Consider the following 16,664-nt stretch of genomic DNA (forward strand, 5'->3'; position numbering starts at 1 on the left):
CATATGGTCACTGAGATTTCCAGTGTATGCAATGTGGGGAATACATGTTTCCCATAGCAAACACATACAGCATGGCAACTAAAACCCCTTAATTCTTATTTAACCTCGTAATCATATTATATGTCAGTTGATTAACAAGTATACTACCCCAAGCCAGACATAGCGCTAAGTCTACTCCTCTGAACCCATAGTGTCTCAATCAAAATGCAATGATACAGCATTTATCCTCCCCTTGTTTATTATTTCTGAGTTGTCTTTAACCATATATCTCATTTAGGGCAAACCAAGTCATAGCTAGATTAGATTACACCAAGGAAATAGGATTATTTTAAGTAGATAATATAAAACATGTCTATGGAAACTCCATGTTAATTGCATTATCTTTGGTACATTGTGAGAGAATTATCTGTATTGTATTAGGTGGTGGAAACATGCCAAAATGCTATTTAAAATATGAGTGGGTTATAACGACAAGTCAGTCATGGCTTGCAAATAAATTAAAAGGCAGGAGAGGTTTGTGCTCATCATTTCTGAGTTCCATGCTGTCCCCCCGCTCCCAAGGCCACGGCTGCGGAGAGCAACCGCACACTGATGGCTTCAACACAGAGGTGAAGCTCTTGTGATCACATCTGCCGTCAGACAGCCCTTTCAACTCCAGCCCTCAACTCGGGAAACATCAGAGACGGCTCTAACGAGCACAGAGAGCAAGCGCCAGCGAACGCCACTTGTAGTCGGCGGTTCTGTTTTCATGAAACATGAAAGTTTCCGTCATAATTTGTCCAATCTGGACCAAATGACAGTGACAAAATCTGTAATGATTTTTTTTTCTCCTGCTGACAACTGGCTGGGAATAACACAGGCGGCTGTCAGCAGCACCGTGGTGTGCGTGGGGCTGGAGCCCAACCAAGTGTCCTCCGCAGGATGGGAGATAATTTATTTGACAGGCTCCTAATGAACCTAATACAACAACAAAAATTACTTTCTAATCTACTAAAGAATTTAGAAACTGAAAAACCTGATTAGACTCTTTGTCCAGGGGTCACACTGCCCTTGGCTCCACAGCTCAGAAACGTTGGAGATTCAGAAGGAAATGGGAAAAATCCCTGAATTGCCAGCAATTTGGCTGAGACAGCCGAGAATCAGGCTGCGAACCTGGCAGCCCAGGACCCTCATCTGTTGCTGTCTCTGCCAAGTCTCACCATGCAACCCTGGACAACTGACCTCCAGTTTCTCCTGAAGGTGGATAGCAGCTATTTTCTCCTTTAGAAAACTCTGTTTGAACACAAAATCATATTATTGTTACAGCAGGAGACCGTACGTTGCAGTAGCAGTGGGGGAGTGAAGGTCCCATCTAGATCTTGCAGGTAATGACATCTTGCTCAAAGAGTGCATTTTTTTTTCTCTTGCCTGTCATTTCCTTCTCTATTATAATTGCCCTGTTCTTCAAAAAAGGAGCCTCAGATAGTCAACCTCACTCTGGGTTTTGATGAGCATCTGAAGCAGGAGAAGAACAGAGTGGCTAGAGGAGGCTGCAAAGAGCTGCTGCCATCTGGGCATATTTATAAGTCATTTATTGGGTGGAGGCAGCACAGAGGCTCCCGAGGCATTGGGGTGGTGTCCCCAGTCTAACCTCTTCACCTCTCTGGATGCATCTGCCTTCAGGTTGCCATCACACCTGGTGTACCTGTGTCACACTGTTCCCCTCCAGCTTAAAAATAGGCAGCAACCAGTGGTGGGACTCATGCAGACACTGACCAGGGGACTAATGTTGGCAAATCTCATTTGAGCACATATAATAACTGACTTGGAGGAAGAGAGATGGGGAATTTTATATTTTTTTAAGGACTTCAAAACCTTTGAGATTTTAATTGACAAAATCGCATTGTGCTACGGCAAACTGACTCAGTTTAGTTTTCAAAAAGACTGAAAAAGCAACTTCAGCTTTTTTCTTTAAGCCTTTCTTCGTTGTTTAAAGCTTTATGCCGTGTTGGGTTCATGCCACGTAGATGCTTCCCCCATCTCCTCCAGTTTTTGGCTCAGCCTCTGGCGCAGAGAAGCTGGAGCCCTTGGGGCTCCCCAGGAGACAGAGACCACCAAAGGTTCTCCAGGGCAGCCTGAAAAAGCCCAGAACATCAAAGAGGTTCAGCAAATCATCCCCTTTTTCCTCCAAAGCACTCAGTGCAGCACTGATTTCCTGGCAGACAGCTAGCGGGCACAATTAAAACTGGTTCTCAATAAAATTTTTGCAATTGCTACCCATGCTGCTCTCTGGCCTCATGTATTAATGATTCCTCTTTCCAGGCTCTTCAGCGGGCCTGTTACCAAAAGAAAAAAAGGCAAAATTAAAAGCACGTTCCCCTGATTAAATCCTTGCTCTGGTCCTTCTGGCTTCAACTACCTCCCTGTGGCTGAAAAACCTGATTGTGCTGAATTCTACTGCGGAGCCTCAGGCAGGGAAGGTAAGGATGGGTGCTGGGTGCTTGCGCTCACCCGGACCCACAGCAGCCCGGTGGAGAAGCTGCTCAAGCAGTGGCCCCAGCACCCAGCAAAGCAAAACCTGAGTGACAGACACCTTAACAGACCAGTGGTGCTGGTGGGGTTTAGCCCGGGGATGTATTTTAAGCAAGGAAATAGGATTTCTTTGCAATTTTCTACGCCTTTCTCATTTTGCTCACACGGCAGTTCACCTGTCCTCAACCGAGCCAAACACAAGCCCTTGGGGTTTGGCTTATGTGGTTTTTCTCGCCTCGGTTTCCAGGCACATTTCTCCAGGGCACAGAAGCCAGCGGGGATGCGCGGGAGTCACGTGTAGATTGCTCCAGTGTGTGCCAACAAAATGCTCGTGGCACTTGCCAGGAGGAGACGAGAAATCTGTTGCAGAGAAAGGACTTGAGAAATGTTTGTGCGAGTTTACCAAGTTTTTTGGCAAGCGAGGGTTTTGTACTCTGCCACCTATAAAACAGACGTCTCGGGGAACAGCGAATTGCCGGTGATGGGCTCTGTGGGAGATACAAATCACAGCTGGGCTGCTTTTATTCTCAGATCCTATACTGTTGTTTATGTAGTTGATTATAGAGCCATGTGCTAAATTGCACAAATGATGCACCTTTAACAACCAGATGGGCACGTAGCTCACTAACCCAACGCTCCCAGCTCCCTCCCCAGCCTCCTCACCTATGGCCATTTTGAAAGACACTTTTTGGAGAAATGTGCCCTTCTTCCCACCTAAAAGTAAAATTTCATACCAAAGTTACACGTCATTGAAATCCAGCTTGGGCAACATTCAGCTCGTAGCCATTGCCACGTTTCAGGTCTCATTTTGTGGCTCATTAGATGCAGGAGCAGGAATCTCTACTGTTTGATACAGAAACATTGTCACTGAGGTTCACAACGATTTAATCTAGTTCTGGATAACAATGAAATAGGAGATATTATAATAATGATGTTCCATGACAGCTGCTTGTAGAAGTTTTCTGGTTTTTAATGTCAGTCTGCGTCTCTTGTCGGTGCTTTGTTCAGCAGAATTTGCTGCAATGTCCTTGCCTTCTAGGGGAAATGATGAAAGAAATAGCTCTTAACTCAGCGAAACATTTCTGAATAAGAGATTTTTGGTAGGATAACTGGCTGCAAATTAACTAAATATTTTTTTTTATATGAAAAGCTTGTTGTTTTGAAGATAGGTTTTCAAAGAAAATATTCCATTAGAAAACCTGCACGAAAGAATGTCTCTATTTTCTCTGTCATTATTAATGACACTGCTCTATGAGCAGTGGAATTAAGATATTCATCAAATACCTTAATATCTGTATATCAAATACCAATTTCAAATCTGATGTGGAGATGATTTTTTTAAAACTCTGGTTTTCAATAAGAAGATGTCATTCTTGGTAAATGAGGATAAAGTCCATTATTTTCCTTTAGCTGCACAGGTGGCATACGACATTAAAAGCATTTTCAAAATGTTATTGATTTTCCCATAAACACGACAATTCCAACAAGTGATACCTTCAGAATAGATGATATAACGTTACAGGCGTTCCAGGTAGTGACCCTATTAACAATATCTGTTGCCAGCAAGCACAGAAATAATTATCGAGCCCACGTTCTCCCCCCAAACGTTTTACGGGCCAGTGATACGCATTCACTGAGCCAGAAAGCTTCTGGTCTTCTTGCGCTGGGTTGAGTTAGAAGATGATTTTGGCTGGACAACGTGCAGCATCAGCCATCTGGATAAATGGCGCATTTAGCAGGTGTGGGAGCCGTGCCCAGGGCTCTGCCCGCCGCTCCCTCCCTGCCAAACCATCCACCCCTGACCTTGCCAGGCTTTCCCCATCCCTCCTGCAGCTCCCAAAACATTCCCCTGTGTTCCCAGTCCCCTGTGCCTGCTGTCGGTGTCACCAGGGGGCTGTGCTGGTGTGCAGGGAGATGTCCCCGTGTCCCCGGCTGCTCTGCCTGTAGACCCAGTTTCTTTCTCTCTGAGCTTATCCACAGGGTCTCTGAGGGCTCATGGGGTGTTCTGCAAAAAATATCAGGATTGAGGGCAAAGAGGAGGCAAGTTTGACGATCGTGAGTGAAAGAAATCTCTGTATTTAGCAAGATCTCTTGGCTTTTTAGCGAGGAGATGTGCTCATGACCTGTGGTACCACAGCCCCTTCTGGAGCTGCTGCTCCAAAAACCAGGCTCTGAAATACAAAGTTGGGGATGAAGTGGCTGTGCCAGGCTAAGGAAGGAGGGCAGGGATGGCAGGACAGGCAAGCCTGAGGGAGGATTCCCATTGTGAGGTCCCTTCCCACCACCCTGCTTCACCCAGACACCTCACAGCACCCACCAGCAGCTTGGCAGGGATGGACAAATCGACAGAGACCACCACCAGAGCATCACCCACTTTTGGTGCAGATGCCCTCAAATTAAATCCTTCCCGTGATGTCAGGTACGGTGTTTTGATGTGACCTTGCCTCTTTAACACACAACCTATATGCAAAGTTGTAGTAACACCCAAGACATGATCTGCTGCTTCAAACAGCGGTCTGCAGCACCCAGAAGTGCTGGGCACCCTCTGACACCCTCATCCCAGCACTGCCCACCGCTCCCCAAGACAAACTAGTGCATCTTAAACCACAAGTCAATTAAAAATCGCAGCATGGCTGCAGCAAGCCGTGTCGCAGAAATCTTCCAGTTGCCTGCACCAGCTCTTTGCCTGCCTGCAAAGCAGCCAGCTCCTCCAGCCACCCTCAGGGCTTCTCTTGGTGATTAACGCACAGCGGGAGCATCTGGAAAGCCTCAGACGGAACAGGCTGCAGTGAAGGGATTGCTTTTGTAAGTGACGGTGAAAATGCCATTTTGTCCATCGTGAACTCCCCAGCTGGCTCCGCACCCCCCCCAGCACGGGCAAAAGTGCGGCCGCTCTTATTCAAGAGCCACTTTCCCTAGAGGTATTTGGGGCTTTCAGAGGACACAGCTGCACCCAACACTGAGGGTATCCCGTGATCGACTTCTTATATTGTTCTGGGAGATCCTTGGACACGGGACAGTAGAGTCACCCTCTTTCTCTGCCCTATTCCACCTGCAGAGCTTTACTGCTGTTCCTTGGGCTGCAGTCGGACTCATCTACGGAGAGCAGGCGGGCTGGGAGAGTAAAGATAAAGAATGTCCTTTATACTCGCCTTTTAAGCAAGGGCGATAACTCTGTGCCTTTCAAAGGGTGTCTACCAAGAAGCTGGGCTGTTATATGTGTTTAATTAATTTGAAAAATGGTCTGTTGCTTTTCTGTGTTATTATTCTTTTAATGCTATTCTGCCTTTTCCCAGTTAAATGTATCTCAAGAGCCGCAGCTATTTGCTTGGAGCAAAAAACCCTGTTTCCTTCCCTGTTTCTGTTGTTCTCTATGTAATTTTGAGAACATAAAATGCCACAGAAATACCATTCTGTAACAGCATTTATTCCCTACATGCAAACAGGCCCCAACATATATAAATGTGCACATGCATATACACATACTAGTGTGTGTATATGTATAAATATATATACATAGAGGCCGACACTGTTACGATGTTGGAGTTGGGTGGGTTTTGCCACAGGCACCCCAGAGACCCTTGTGGGGTCCCACGCTCCTCAGAGGGATGCTCCCTAGCTCCTGGCTGCGGAAGATAGCGGTCCTCAGGCAGAGGGAGGGAATAAGTCACAAACAGCTAACACCACCATTTATCTCCTCCAGAGCCTATTTTTTTATCACTTCCAACTGTGTACAGGAGATGGGATTCACACCAGGCAGGAAAGTGTACAATTACCAGTCCTGAGCCAGGTTTCGAGCTGTTATCCGCCTCGCTCCCCTTCTCCTGACAGCCCCGTGGCTCAAGGGCGCACGTCCGCTCCTGCTCTCTCAAGACACCACATGCCTCAGTTACACCGACATCCCTTGCTGTCATTTGCACTTTCTTTTTCCTCATAACAAAATCATGACAATTTCTTGCTGCAGTTAGGGAGCTGCTCTGACTCAAAAGGATGAGAAACTTTCAGGGGAAGTTTCTGGTCTTCCTGGTGCCATTTACATTTTGCCTTCATTGACGTTATCCGCAATTTAAGATGAATGAAATCGGAAATAAATCCTCTTTTCTTTTTACTAGTAAATAACTTTTGCACTACATGTGCTACACAAACGAGAGCCCAGGTGTAGCAGAAGATTTCTAAAGGCACAAACACCGCCCCCCGATACGCCAGGGGTGACAGAGCCCGCCGGGGTGCAAACTGGGGTGTTTCACTCTTTGTCTAAACTTGGGCCAGACACACATAGTGCTCTAGTCTCATAGTAGGGGTGAGCAACAATTACAGGATGAATTAATGTACATATATATATATATATATATATATATATGCATACACATATATACATACACAGGCACAGAACCGCTGAGAATTTTTTTATCGTGCAGTGTGTCTGAAACACAATTGCAGGTAAGAGACCCCACACTTAGGAAATGCATGTAATACCAGCACGCTCTGCTCTGCCAAGCCCAAAGCCTTGGGATACATCAGATCTGGTGAGATTCAGAGAGGGATTTTAGAAATGGGATATAAATTTAGATTTTTTTCCCTGCTTCTTTCTTTTACAAGTTTACTACATGGGTAATAGTTCTCCAGATCACAGCAAAAATCACTGGTCTGACTTTCTCACAGTGTCTATCACCATCTTATCGCTGGAGCCTAGGAACGGCACTAATATGATAATGATTCCTTTACATCCCCGGCTGATTAGGTGTGAACGATGACTGATGACTCCTATATTAGGGATCTCCTTTCTCTCCCCTCTCTACACCCCATTTGGGAACCACAGAAGAAATGTTTGCTAAACAAGAAGTAGCGCCCCGCCTTTTCCTTGAGAAAAAGTCCCCCCCCCCCAAAAAAAGTAGGAGGATCTAAATTTGGAATTTATATATAAAGCACCGGTGTCGCATGAGTTGTAGCGTAACTGCAGCCGGTGCGGCGGGGAGCCTGCCAGCGGGGAACGTGCCAGCGCCGAACACCCACCACTTGTCATCCTCCTCTTGCAACCACGGTGCTTCTCTCCCATTACCTCCGGGGGTTACGTTGACATATTTTATGTCCTTTAATAGCACCTGCTGCTAAATACAAAATGACAGCAATATATTATAGAGTTTATAAAAAATCATTGAGGGCTTTCATCTCAGGAGGCAGCTCTAAGGCTGGCTGTGGGTTTTACACATCCGCAGGAAATGCATCTGAAGGCAAACTACCTTTTTCTTTTTATTAACTGAACTTTGCTATTCAGAGACAGTCAAAAAAGAGAAGTAGGGAATGTCTTGAGTTCCAACTGCTAATGCAGAATCAAAGATGTGACGAACAATCACATCATTATATGTCAAAAGTGAAGTTCATTTCAAAGGGGTTAAATTTCTCATTCAAAGCTAAAAATATATACAGATGGTACTCATTTAAAGGGCGCTCTTATGAAAAAAAACGAGCTCTATGTATTTATCTGTCTTCTGACTTGACAATGCTGCACCTAGACCTGAAATGTTTCCTCAGACTAATCTCTGAGACTTTTTTCACTAATGTATGTTCATTATTGATCGTTTTCCAACACGTTGTAAAGTCATTGGGAGTAATACTCTCTTGAGGACTTTTATGTGCCACTTCGGAAGGAGATGTGCACCTCAGAAATTCAAGGAGAACTTGGTTTGTGGGTAAGAGACAACACTTCTTTGTGGGGAGCATTCAAGTTACAGATGTCTTTTCTCCTTCTCCAGCCCGACCTGAGACAGCTTATGCCCAATGAAGGAGGTGATAAGTTGAGAGCGCACACATCAGAAATGCTCCAAAAGTTAACGGTGGGCAGGTTTAGTGAGGAATAATAGTGATACACATGTTTTGGGCCTATTCTTATTTTTATATCTGATTTTACAAAGCGGTCACCAACACACCCAACGACAAGGGACAGTGCAGCCTCACCTGCACCAGGGACCTTCCCTCTGGCTTTTTGGCTACAAATTGGCTCCAGAGAATAGTGCACGTGCAGCCGAATGGCTTCTCCAAGAGGAGAAGCAGGGCAAATACCTGCACAGCTGCCCTCTTGGAGACACCTTAATTTGAAGCATCGAGCTAACAAGGACCTTTTACCAGCGAGGGGCTGAGCAGGCAAATAAATTAATCCTTTGAATAGCTCAGAAGCAAAGAGGTGACTGAGCAGCAAAGACATTAGTTATTCAGATTTATTTCCCCAGTTAGGTGGCAAACAGCTTGAACTTGTGAAGGATTCTGTTTCCTGGGGGAGTGGAGCTGTCGCAGTGCTATTCGGATCTTAAATTAAGGCCACCAGCTTTCACTGCCACGGTACGTGGGGAGGGATGGGACACACCGAACGCTGGAGCTCCCCTCCCTCCCCAGCATCCCACCAGGGTTACCACCAGCCTGGAAAGGGATGTGGAGAGCTGCTGGACCAGTATTTCTTACATGTTTGAAGGCAGACGTAACGATGCAGAAAAGCGTGATTCTTCACCAGCATGTTCCTGGATAAGTTTGAAGTGGCTTTACGGCAAGGGACACACTGGGAGAATGAATTCTCCTGGCAAAGCTCAGGCCACCCTGTGTTTTGCCCAGGCTTGGCCCAGGACAGGGACCACTTTGGCATCGTTAACATTTCATGTGTTCACCAAGACTCCAGAGAGCAAAGGAAGCATTAAATCAAAACGCTGAGCCCTTCCCTGGCTGCAGGGAGCAGAACCTCACCACGGCACAGCAGCAGCTGCTCTCCACGCTGCTCCCAAGGACCAGGTAACGTGAGCATTACAATTAGTGAACAGAATTAATTAATTCTTGACTCAGTCTTTAATTTCGATGTTCTCCAAGGGGAATCTTTCTGAGACTGAAGACTTGAAAGCAGAGCACAATGCAAGAAAACGAGAACATGTTCAATATAACTAATGATGCAGACAACTTCCTCCCACGGAAATTATATTATATAGGGGAGCTTATTTCATCTTTCGCTCTGGGGGAAGGTATTATAAATTCTGTTTACTAGAGTAGCCTGAGACAAAGACATTTCCTAACATGGAGGAGCCTGGCAGATTCCCTCGTGTTGTTCACAGCTCTGGGTTGTACCAGTTCACTTTCCTGCTTTACTGTGTGTTTCTTGTACCACAGTGACGGCAGAGCCTTTAAAAGAGTAAGAAGTACTGGACTCTAAGAAGTCCAAATATAAACTTGCCTCAGCAGGAAGAAAATTATCATCTTCCTCGCTCGGCTTCATGTACAGAACTGAACGAATCAGATAATAGAAATCACAGGCTGAAAGAAGGCGGCGATTTGCAGGAAGATTTGTTTCCACTGCTTTCAAGCAGCACAGACATGGAAAAAATTGATCAAATCAGGGACACAAGCCCAGAAAGAATCAAGATGCATTTGACTTTTTAGGAATAATTTTATTTTAAGCTGCCTATTGTAAGGAATGTGGTTGTGTAAAGGACAACATAGTTTCATATGAGGAACGACGAGCTGAAGAAAAAGCAAAGCTGGAAGCTCAAACGGATCAGTTAATTAGCTTTAAAAACTGGGGGTTTTTTAAGGAAAATATGTCTTTCCAAAATGGTTTTAACCTTCGATAAAAGCTCCCTGGTTGTATTGGAAAGTATCATCTCACTTGCACTAAGGAAATTAGGCTGAGTAAAAGTGGCAAAAGAAAACAGAGATAGAGCAGTGGTGGGAGCATGTGTTTGTGTCTCTGCTCCTCTCCCCAGATTCTGCTCCCATCAGTTTAGCTGCTTTTATGTGAAGAGGATGAGTCGAGAAAAATTGGCCCTGTATGTTAACCTTGATTTGAGCTGGGGAAATTCTTGAGAAGATGGGAGGTTTCTGCTTTCGCTTGCTGTGCAAAGCACGGCGGGTTGACAGCACTGGAGCAGTTTTTGTGCTAAAAATCTGAGCTACAAATTCCATGTTGCTCAAGGGTTAAGGCAAGAGCACCTACCTTGAAGCTCTCCCCTACAACTCCCATCATTACTGAAAATGCTTCTCAAGCAGCAGTTATGGTCCCAGTTATCTGTGAGAGGCCCTCTCGGTATTCTGGGAGAAAGGAGGTTTGATCTGCCCAAGATACAGATGGTTAAAAACATATTTTCCTTCTTCACCAACAGTTGGCTCCAGGAAACCACAAAACCAGCAACAAAATCCCAATCAGAATAATTACTTTGTTTGCCATGGGCAAAGTGACTGAAGCTGTGGGTGTCTGGGGAGTGCTGGGAGCCCCATGCATGTTCCCTGCCTTGAGGGGCAAGAACTAACCAAAATTTCCTGATGGGGGTCCTGGAGGGCCTATTGCCACCCACCCTCTGGGGACCATCCATGTGGACGCCACACTGAGTATCTCCTTGGGTACAGAGGTATCTGGAAGGTATTTAGAGCACTGGCACTACATACTTACTGCTTCTAATTGTATGTTCAACTTAAATTGGTTTTATACCACTCAGAGTCTGTGTTTGTATGGAAAACTTGTGCTAATCTGCAGGAGGGTCTCATTTCTATATATTCCTCATGCTCACCTTTCGGGCAAGTGACTGCAGAGTGAGACCCCACGGAGAACACATCTGCAGACAAAGTGGCTACAGCAGCGCCTTTCTGAAAGCTCTCTGCATGGATTGAGGCAAACAGAGGGAAATCAGTCCCGGGAGAAGGAAAGTGGGAGGTGTGCTCTCCCCAGAGCCCACGACCAACAGGGTTTCAACCACTCCCTGCGCAACTTGTTTTTATAACATTATTTTCACTTGAGTTGATGGCGCTGGTTGTGCTGTACACATGAGATGTGTTTGCTGTGGTGTCACTGCTGGTTCCAGGGCATGTTTTGTGCTCACCAGGACTGTGGGACACTCTCCATTCAGGAACACAGCCCACCTGGGGCTGTAGGCAACAGACCTTAGCTACTGTGTACATATGAACATCATGCAATTTCTAAATATACAGCATTGGAGAAAAACACATCTGATCCCTTAGAAAGGCTGGGACAAGCAAAACATGGTGCCTTCAAGCTGCAAAGGTCCAGCTTGCCCAAGTTTCATTCTGTCTCTGCCATCTCAAAGTCCTTCAGATATGGAAAGGTACAGTCAGAAGAGGAAAAAGTTGATAATGTCTGTTAGACCCTATATATATATATATATATATTTTAGGAGCTTTACGGATTTGGATTTCACAGCACAGATAGCCAAGGCTCCTGAAAGAAGGGCTGTGCTGTCTGTTTTGCCCCTTCCCTGCTGCATGGTCTGCTGCACTGGGTTTGTTCCCTGGGGAGCTCCCCTGCAGGGTCCCACCATCTCCGGGGCTATTAGAGCAGCTGTGTCAATACTGACCAAACTATATTAAACTGCCTCCTTGTTTCCATAGTGACATTTCTGCCTATATGAGTAATTTTGGGCTCTTCTTTGTCACACTCAAAAACACAAAGCAAAAAAGGAGATTTAACAGGCCATGTAATTACTGTGTACCATGTGGATGGGCCAGCTGGGACAGATGGAGCTGTGTCCATAGGGGACAGCACCATACAGACATACCATCCTGGAGCAGTGCAGCCACCCAGATATCTGTCTCCCGTTTTCTGGTGTACAAATACCCCAAGCAGCAAACTGTCTTCAGCTTTGTTTCCCAGCTTGTTAACGGTATCTGCCCAAAGGACAGGCAGTGTCCTATTGTGAGAGCATCACATATCCAGAATAACCTCAGGGTACAGCACCTGGTAGCCTGGATGCAGAGCAGCATGAGAGCAGTGGTGGTGCTCTGAGTCCATCCAGATGTGAGTCTAAACCTCAGTGATTCCCAATCCTTCAAATGGAAAAAATCTTTTCAGAGAAAACCACTGTGACTCTTCTGATCTTTCTGCTCTCAGGGTTAGGTCCTTGCTACTAAGCTTAGGTTTGGATTTACCAGTAGAGGTAGTTCAGTCTCCAGCAATGGTCTGCATGGTGTCTTGTGTCTACAGTGTGGTCAGTGCTGTGCTCCTCTGCTCCTCCCAGCTCAATGTGAGCTGTACGACATGGTAAGATAGTGAAAAAACAACTTGTGGTTACATGCGTTGTACCAAATTCACATTCTCTAATTGCAAAAGAGACTCCACAGTCTAAAGAACAGAAGACCAGGGTCTGGTGATCAATGTGATAAATTTGTCCGTGTGTGCTCTGTTTGTTCAGTGGAGTACAGTTGTCAGATAATATGCTTCCAGGGTCTGTGAAGCAAATTAATTTTGTATCCTTTAATCAAAAAAGCCTTATATTTTTCAAAACAATACCCTCTTTTCCATCCCCGAGGGCCCTGCAAAGCATAAAACAAGGCACAGGAAGGAGAGAAATAGATGGAGAAAATAAACATAGTGACAACATGACAAATCTTTATAATCTGGTAGAAATTTTATTATTATTATTATTATTTTTTTTATTGCTGCAGGATTCTAAGCCTGGAGTTCTGTTATCTGTCGTGGTAAATAAGGATGAATTAATGTGAAAAATGTGTATTTATAGCATGAATACACTGCTGAGTAATACAGTGAATTTTGCTGCTTGGGAACACAGAGACCAGGCCTTATCCCAATACAAAACTTTTGTAAGCTTGCCAAGCGCATCGTGCTGACACATCCGAAATCCAGGAGCAACCACGGCCACAGGAATGCCTATGTGGGTGTCAACCAAGACTCCGGGAATGGTAGATAACAAGTAGGTAAACGGCTTAAAAAAATTGCTTCTTAGAGAATATGTGAATTAGCAGTGCAAGTCCTTGCCACAGGATGCTGAGGGTGCCAGGAGATTATAAAGTTCAAGGGGAAGCAGGAAAAAATTAAAGAAAGAAAACATCATTGAGGTGTCTCAGCTGCAAAGGCAGCACCTCTGCACTGGGAAGCCCCAGGGCTGCAAGCTGTGGGAGTTTGGGAGTGTTTCCTAGGAAAGGGTTGCTACCTGCTTGCCCCCTCTGTAATCTCTGCTGTCTGGCAGACAGATCTTCAGCATGATCCATCACAGTCAGCACTATCTTCTGACTGAAGCTTTTATCAACAGGCTTTGTCACCGGTGCTGCACATAACTGATCTGAACCTGAAAAGACAAGAAATCGCGGGATTTCTCGACCCTAGGTGTTTAGGCCTTTCTGATTCAGGGACAAAGAGAAAAAGAAGGAGTTTAGGTTAAATGGATAAGAGCCCTAACGTAGTTAAGGCACTAATATCTTTAGCATCATGCCATGGACACCAGACGTGAGCAGGACTAGTCTACCTGGCACCTAAAGCACTGATGCCTTGGAGATGTTCTCTCTCAAGTAGTGACTTAAGAGTGATCGTAGAGAAAGCGTGGAACCAGCATTTTGCTGTTTCTTAACACAGGATGAACCCAGTTTTTAACAAGCTTGTCTTCCCCCAGAACAGTTTTTCATACAAGTCATACTGTGGTTTTATGTTATTCCCTGCAACGAAGCTTTCCCAGGGCTCAGTTAGGTACCATTTTGCTTTTTACTAGCCTTGCTATCTCAGCAATCTCATCTGGATGAATAAGAAAACAGAACACATGGCTCCTTTTCTCTTATTCTGGAGTGTCAGAAGAGAATGAAAATGAGTCTAATGACCTCCCTGCCTATTCCAAACACATTTCTGTTTTCTCACGTAAGTGTGGTTGAAAGGAGCTCTTGTTCAGGCCAGTGACTACCCCCAAGAACTTGCTAACAGGTAGGGCAAGAGGGGGGAAAAAAGGTTACAAGGCACCATTTTCAAATCACTATTTTTGTGTATTGGAAATTCACAAATAAAGCTGGGAAATCTCCTTCTTACCCCAATGGGAGCAGACTCATCACTGGGTTACATCGCTTTCTGTGTCATTAGTCTTCCCAACCACTCTTATCTCATGGCTAAATAAAGAGATTCCACATCCTCAAGGGTGGATCACAGCAACATTTGGATTCCCCTGTTCCATCAGACCTTATTTCTGATCCCGATTAGGGGACACACTTCAGTAAATACCTGATTTTCAGCAAGTGCAATACCTACAGCAGTACTTTCATGTGCTGAGAATCAGGCATGCACCCGAGTATCTTGGTGAGTCAAGATCTGCAATTTTCCCCCTCTGAAGTGAACCTGTGCACAGAGATGAAACATGGTACAGCATTTCACATACACTTGACTTGGCGATCAGCATTTCATCAGGAATGATGGCCATCTCTTCATTCTACTTGAAAGGAGTATATTTAGCAGCAGAATTCGTAAGCCTAGATTTCAAGCACTGTATGAGTAAGCAAGGTACTCCAAGGCTGTTGAACACCTCATCTGTTGCTGCCAAGGAACATTTAATATAAAGCAGCTATAATAATCCTTGCAGAAACACCAGCGGTGATTGCGAATGCTTGAGGATATGGCTTTGAACCTTTGCCAAGGGCCTCTCAACCAGCCTCCTGCAAGGTCAGACGCTGCTGGCTGAGATCCCTCTGCCCCGTCGGCATCAGATCAGCTCTGCCATCGGCAAACGGTGCGGGGAGCAGGACTGGGAGAGTCAGCTGGTGCCAGCCCAGGGCAAAACCACCTCAGCGGAGAGAGACCTTTGTTGTGAGAGCAGGGAGGAAGGCCGAGCTGCTAGGGAGCGAGGAAGACGTCAGAGCGCTGAGTTATTACTCATTGCAACTACATTTATGCTTAAAGTTATGGATTAAAACCTATACACGAGGTCTACGAAGAATAACAGATAAATTCAGTCTATGCGCTGCCCTAATTTTTTCAGATGAATGTTTCTTTTTATATCAAGCATATGGTGCACTAGATTTCAAGTCCCATTGATAAAGACTCTAATGTCGGTAGTCTCTTTATTATATTTTTCCATTTTGTGCTGAGTTGGAAGAAGGCATTGCCTACCATCTGTGAGCGTGATCCTAGTGCCATTTGCAAAAGTTTCAGGCCAGTACAGGGTTAGTAGCAGCTCACTGTTCTCCTCCAGACTTAGGTTCTTATGGAAGCAATATAGCCCCATTAAACAGTTACTTCCCAAACAAAAACTCATTTGTGCAGCATTCTAATGACAATAATGCAAATGAATCTGTCATATTTGTAGCTACTATCCCTAACCACCCTATTCATGAATATATGGTAATTAAGCTATTGCTGCAAACGTAACCCTGTCAGCACTACTAAATTAAGGGCTGTACTGTAAATAAAATGCGGTCATAAAATGGAAAGCAGATAGTAAAAGATAATGGATAGAAATACTAAGGGCCAGGTAGCAGAGGCTTTGCACAAGCAAAGGAATTTATTTTAAAGGCTCCTACTAAAGGATTCATTTTTACGCCATGGCTTGAAATTGCAGATAGATGCTGATACATTAAAAAGAGTTTTGTCCTAAAATGCACTACCAAATCCCATGACTCTGGCAGGTTTGCAATACAACCAATAAGGGTTCATCAACATATTAGCCCTCCACTGTGGCTCCACGTCTGAGCTCATTAATAACTGCATAAGGTTCGGAAAGATGACTTAACAGAGCCCTTTTGTAAAAGTTTGCAACAGAAAAGTGAGAGCTTCCTATTCCCAAATAATAATTCGTATTCTGAACTATGCAAAGTCAGGGTTTTTCTTATTTGGTAAACTCAATACCACTGGATACTTTCTGCTCTCTTGTATTGTCTCCAGTGCAGCCAGTTTTAAAAGCCGAACAAAATTATTCCCACATGAAGAACCCTATTTCCATTAAACAGAAGAAAAATTGGATATTCGTAGCAGAAACAATTTTGTTACACAAATGTAAATCATGAGCAACAGCACCAAAATCAATATTTTGCTTAGGCTCTGCCTGCAGATAAAAGAGATCAGAGTCTGGCTGCAGATGAGCGGGCACGCCATCAGTCTCGCTGTTGGGACCTGGACAACCACTGTCCCGCTTCAGTTCACAAGACTTGAGGTTTGAAGAGATGAAAAGTAAAAGTCCTGAATTAAAATACCTGTCCTTACTGAGGAGAAGAGAGAAAATATGGTCATGATTAAGTTGGGAGGGTGATAGACAGGTGCACAGAAAGAAGGTTAGACAATCACGGGCCATATATAGCATATTATGCGTTTGCGGATTTTCCTGAGCCCATGATTTTCATCGAGCATAAAACCAAGGAGCACAATTATCAAAACTGCAAGACACCGCATGCAAAGAAAGCCA

Source organism: Columba livia, chromosome 12 (genome assembly GCF_036013475.1).
Source record: "Columba livia isolate bColLiv1 breed racing homer chromosome 12, bColLiv1.pat.W.v2, whole genome shotgun sequence".
Taxonomy (NCBI): Eukaryota; Metazoa; Chordata; class Aves; order Columbiformes; family Columbidae; genus Columba; species Columba livia.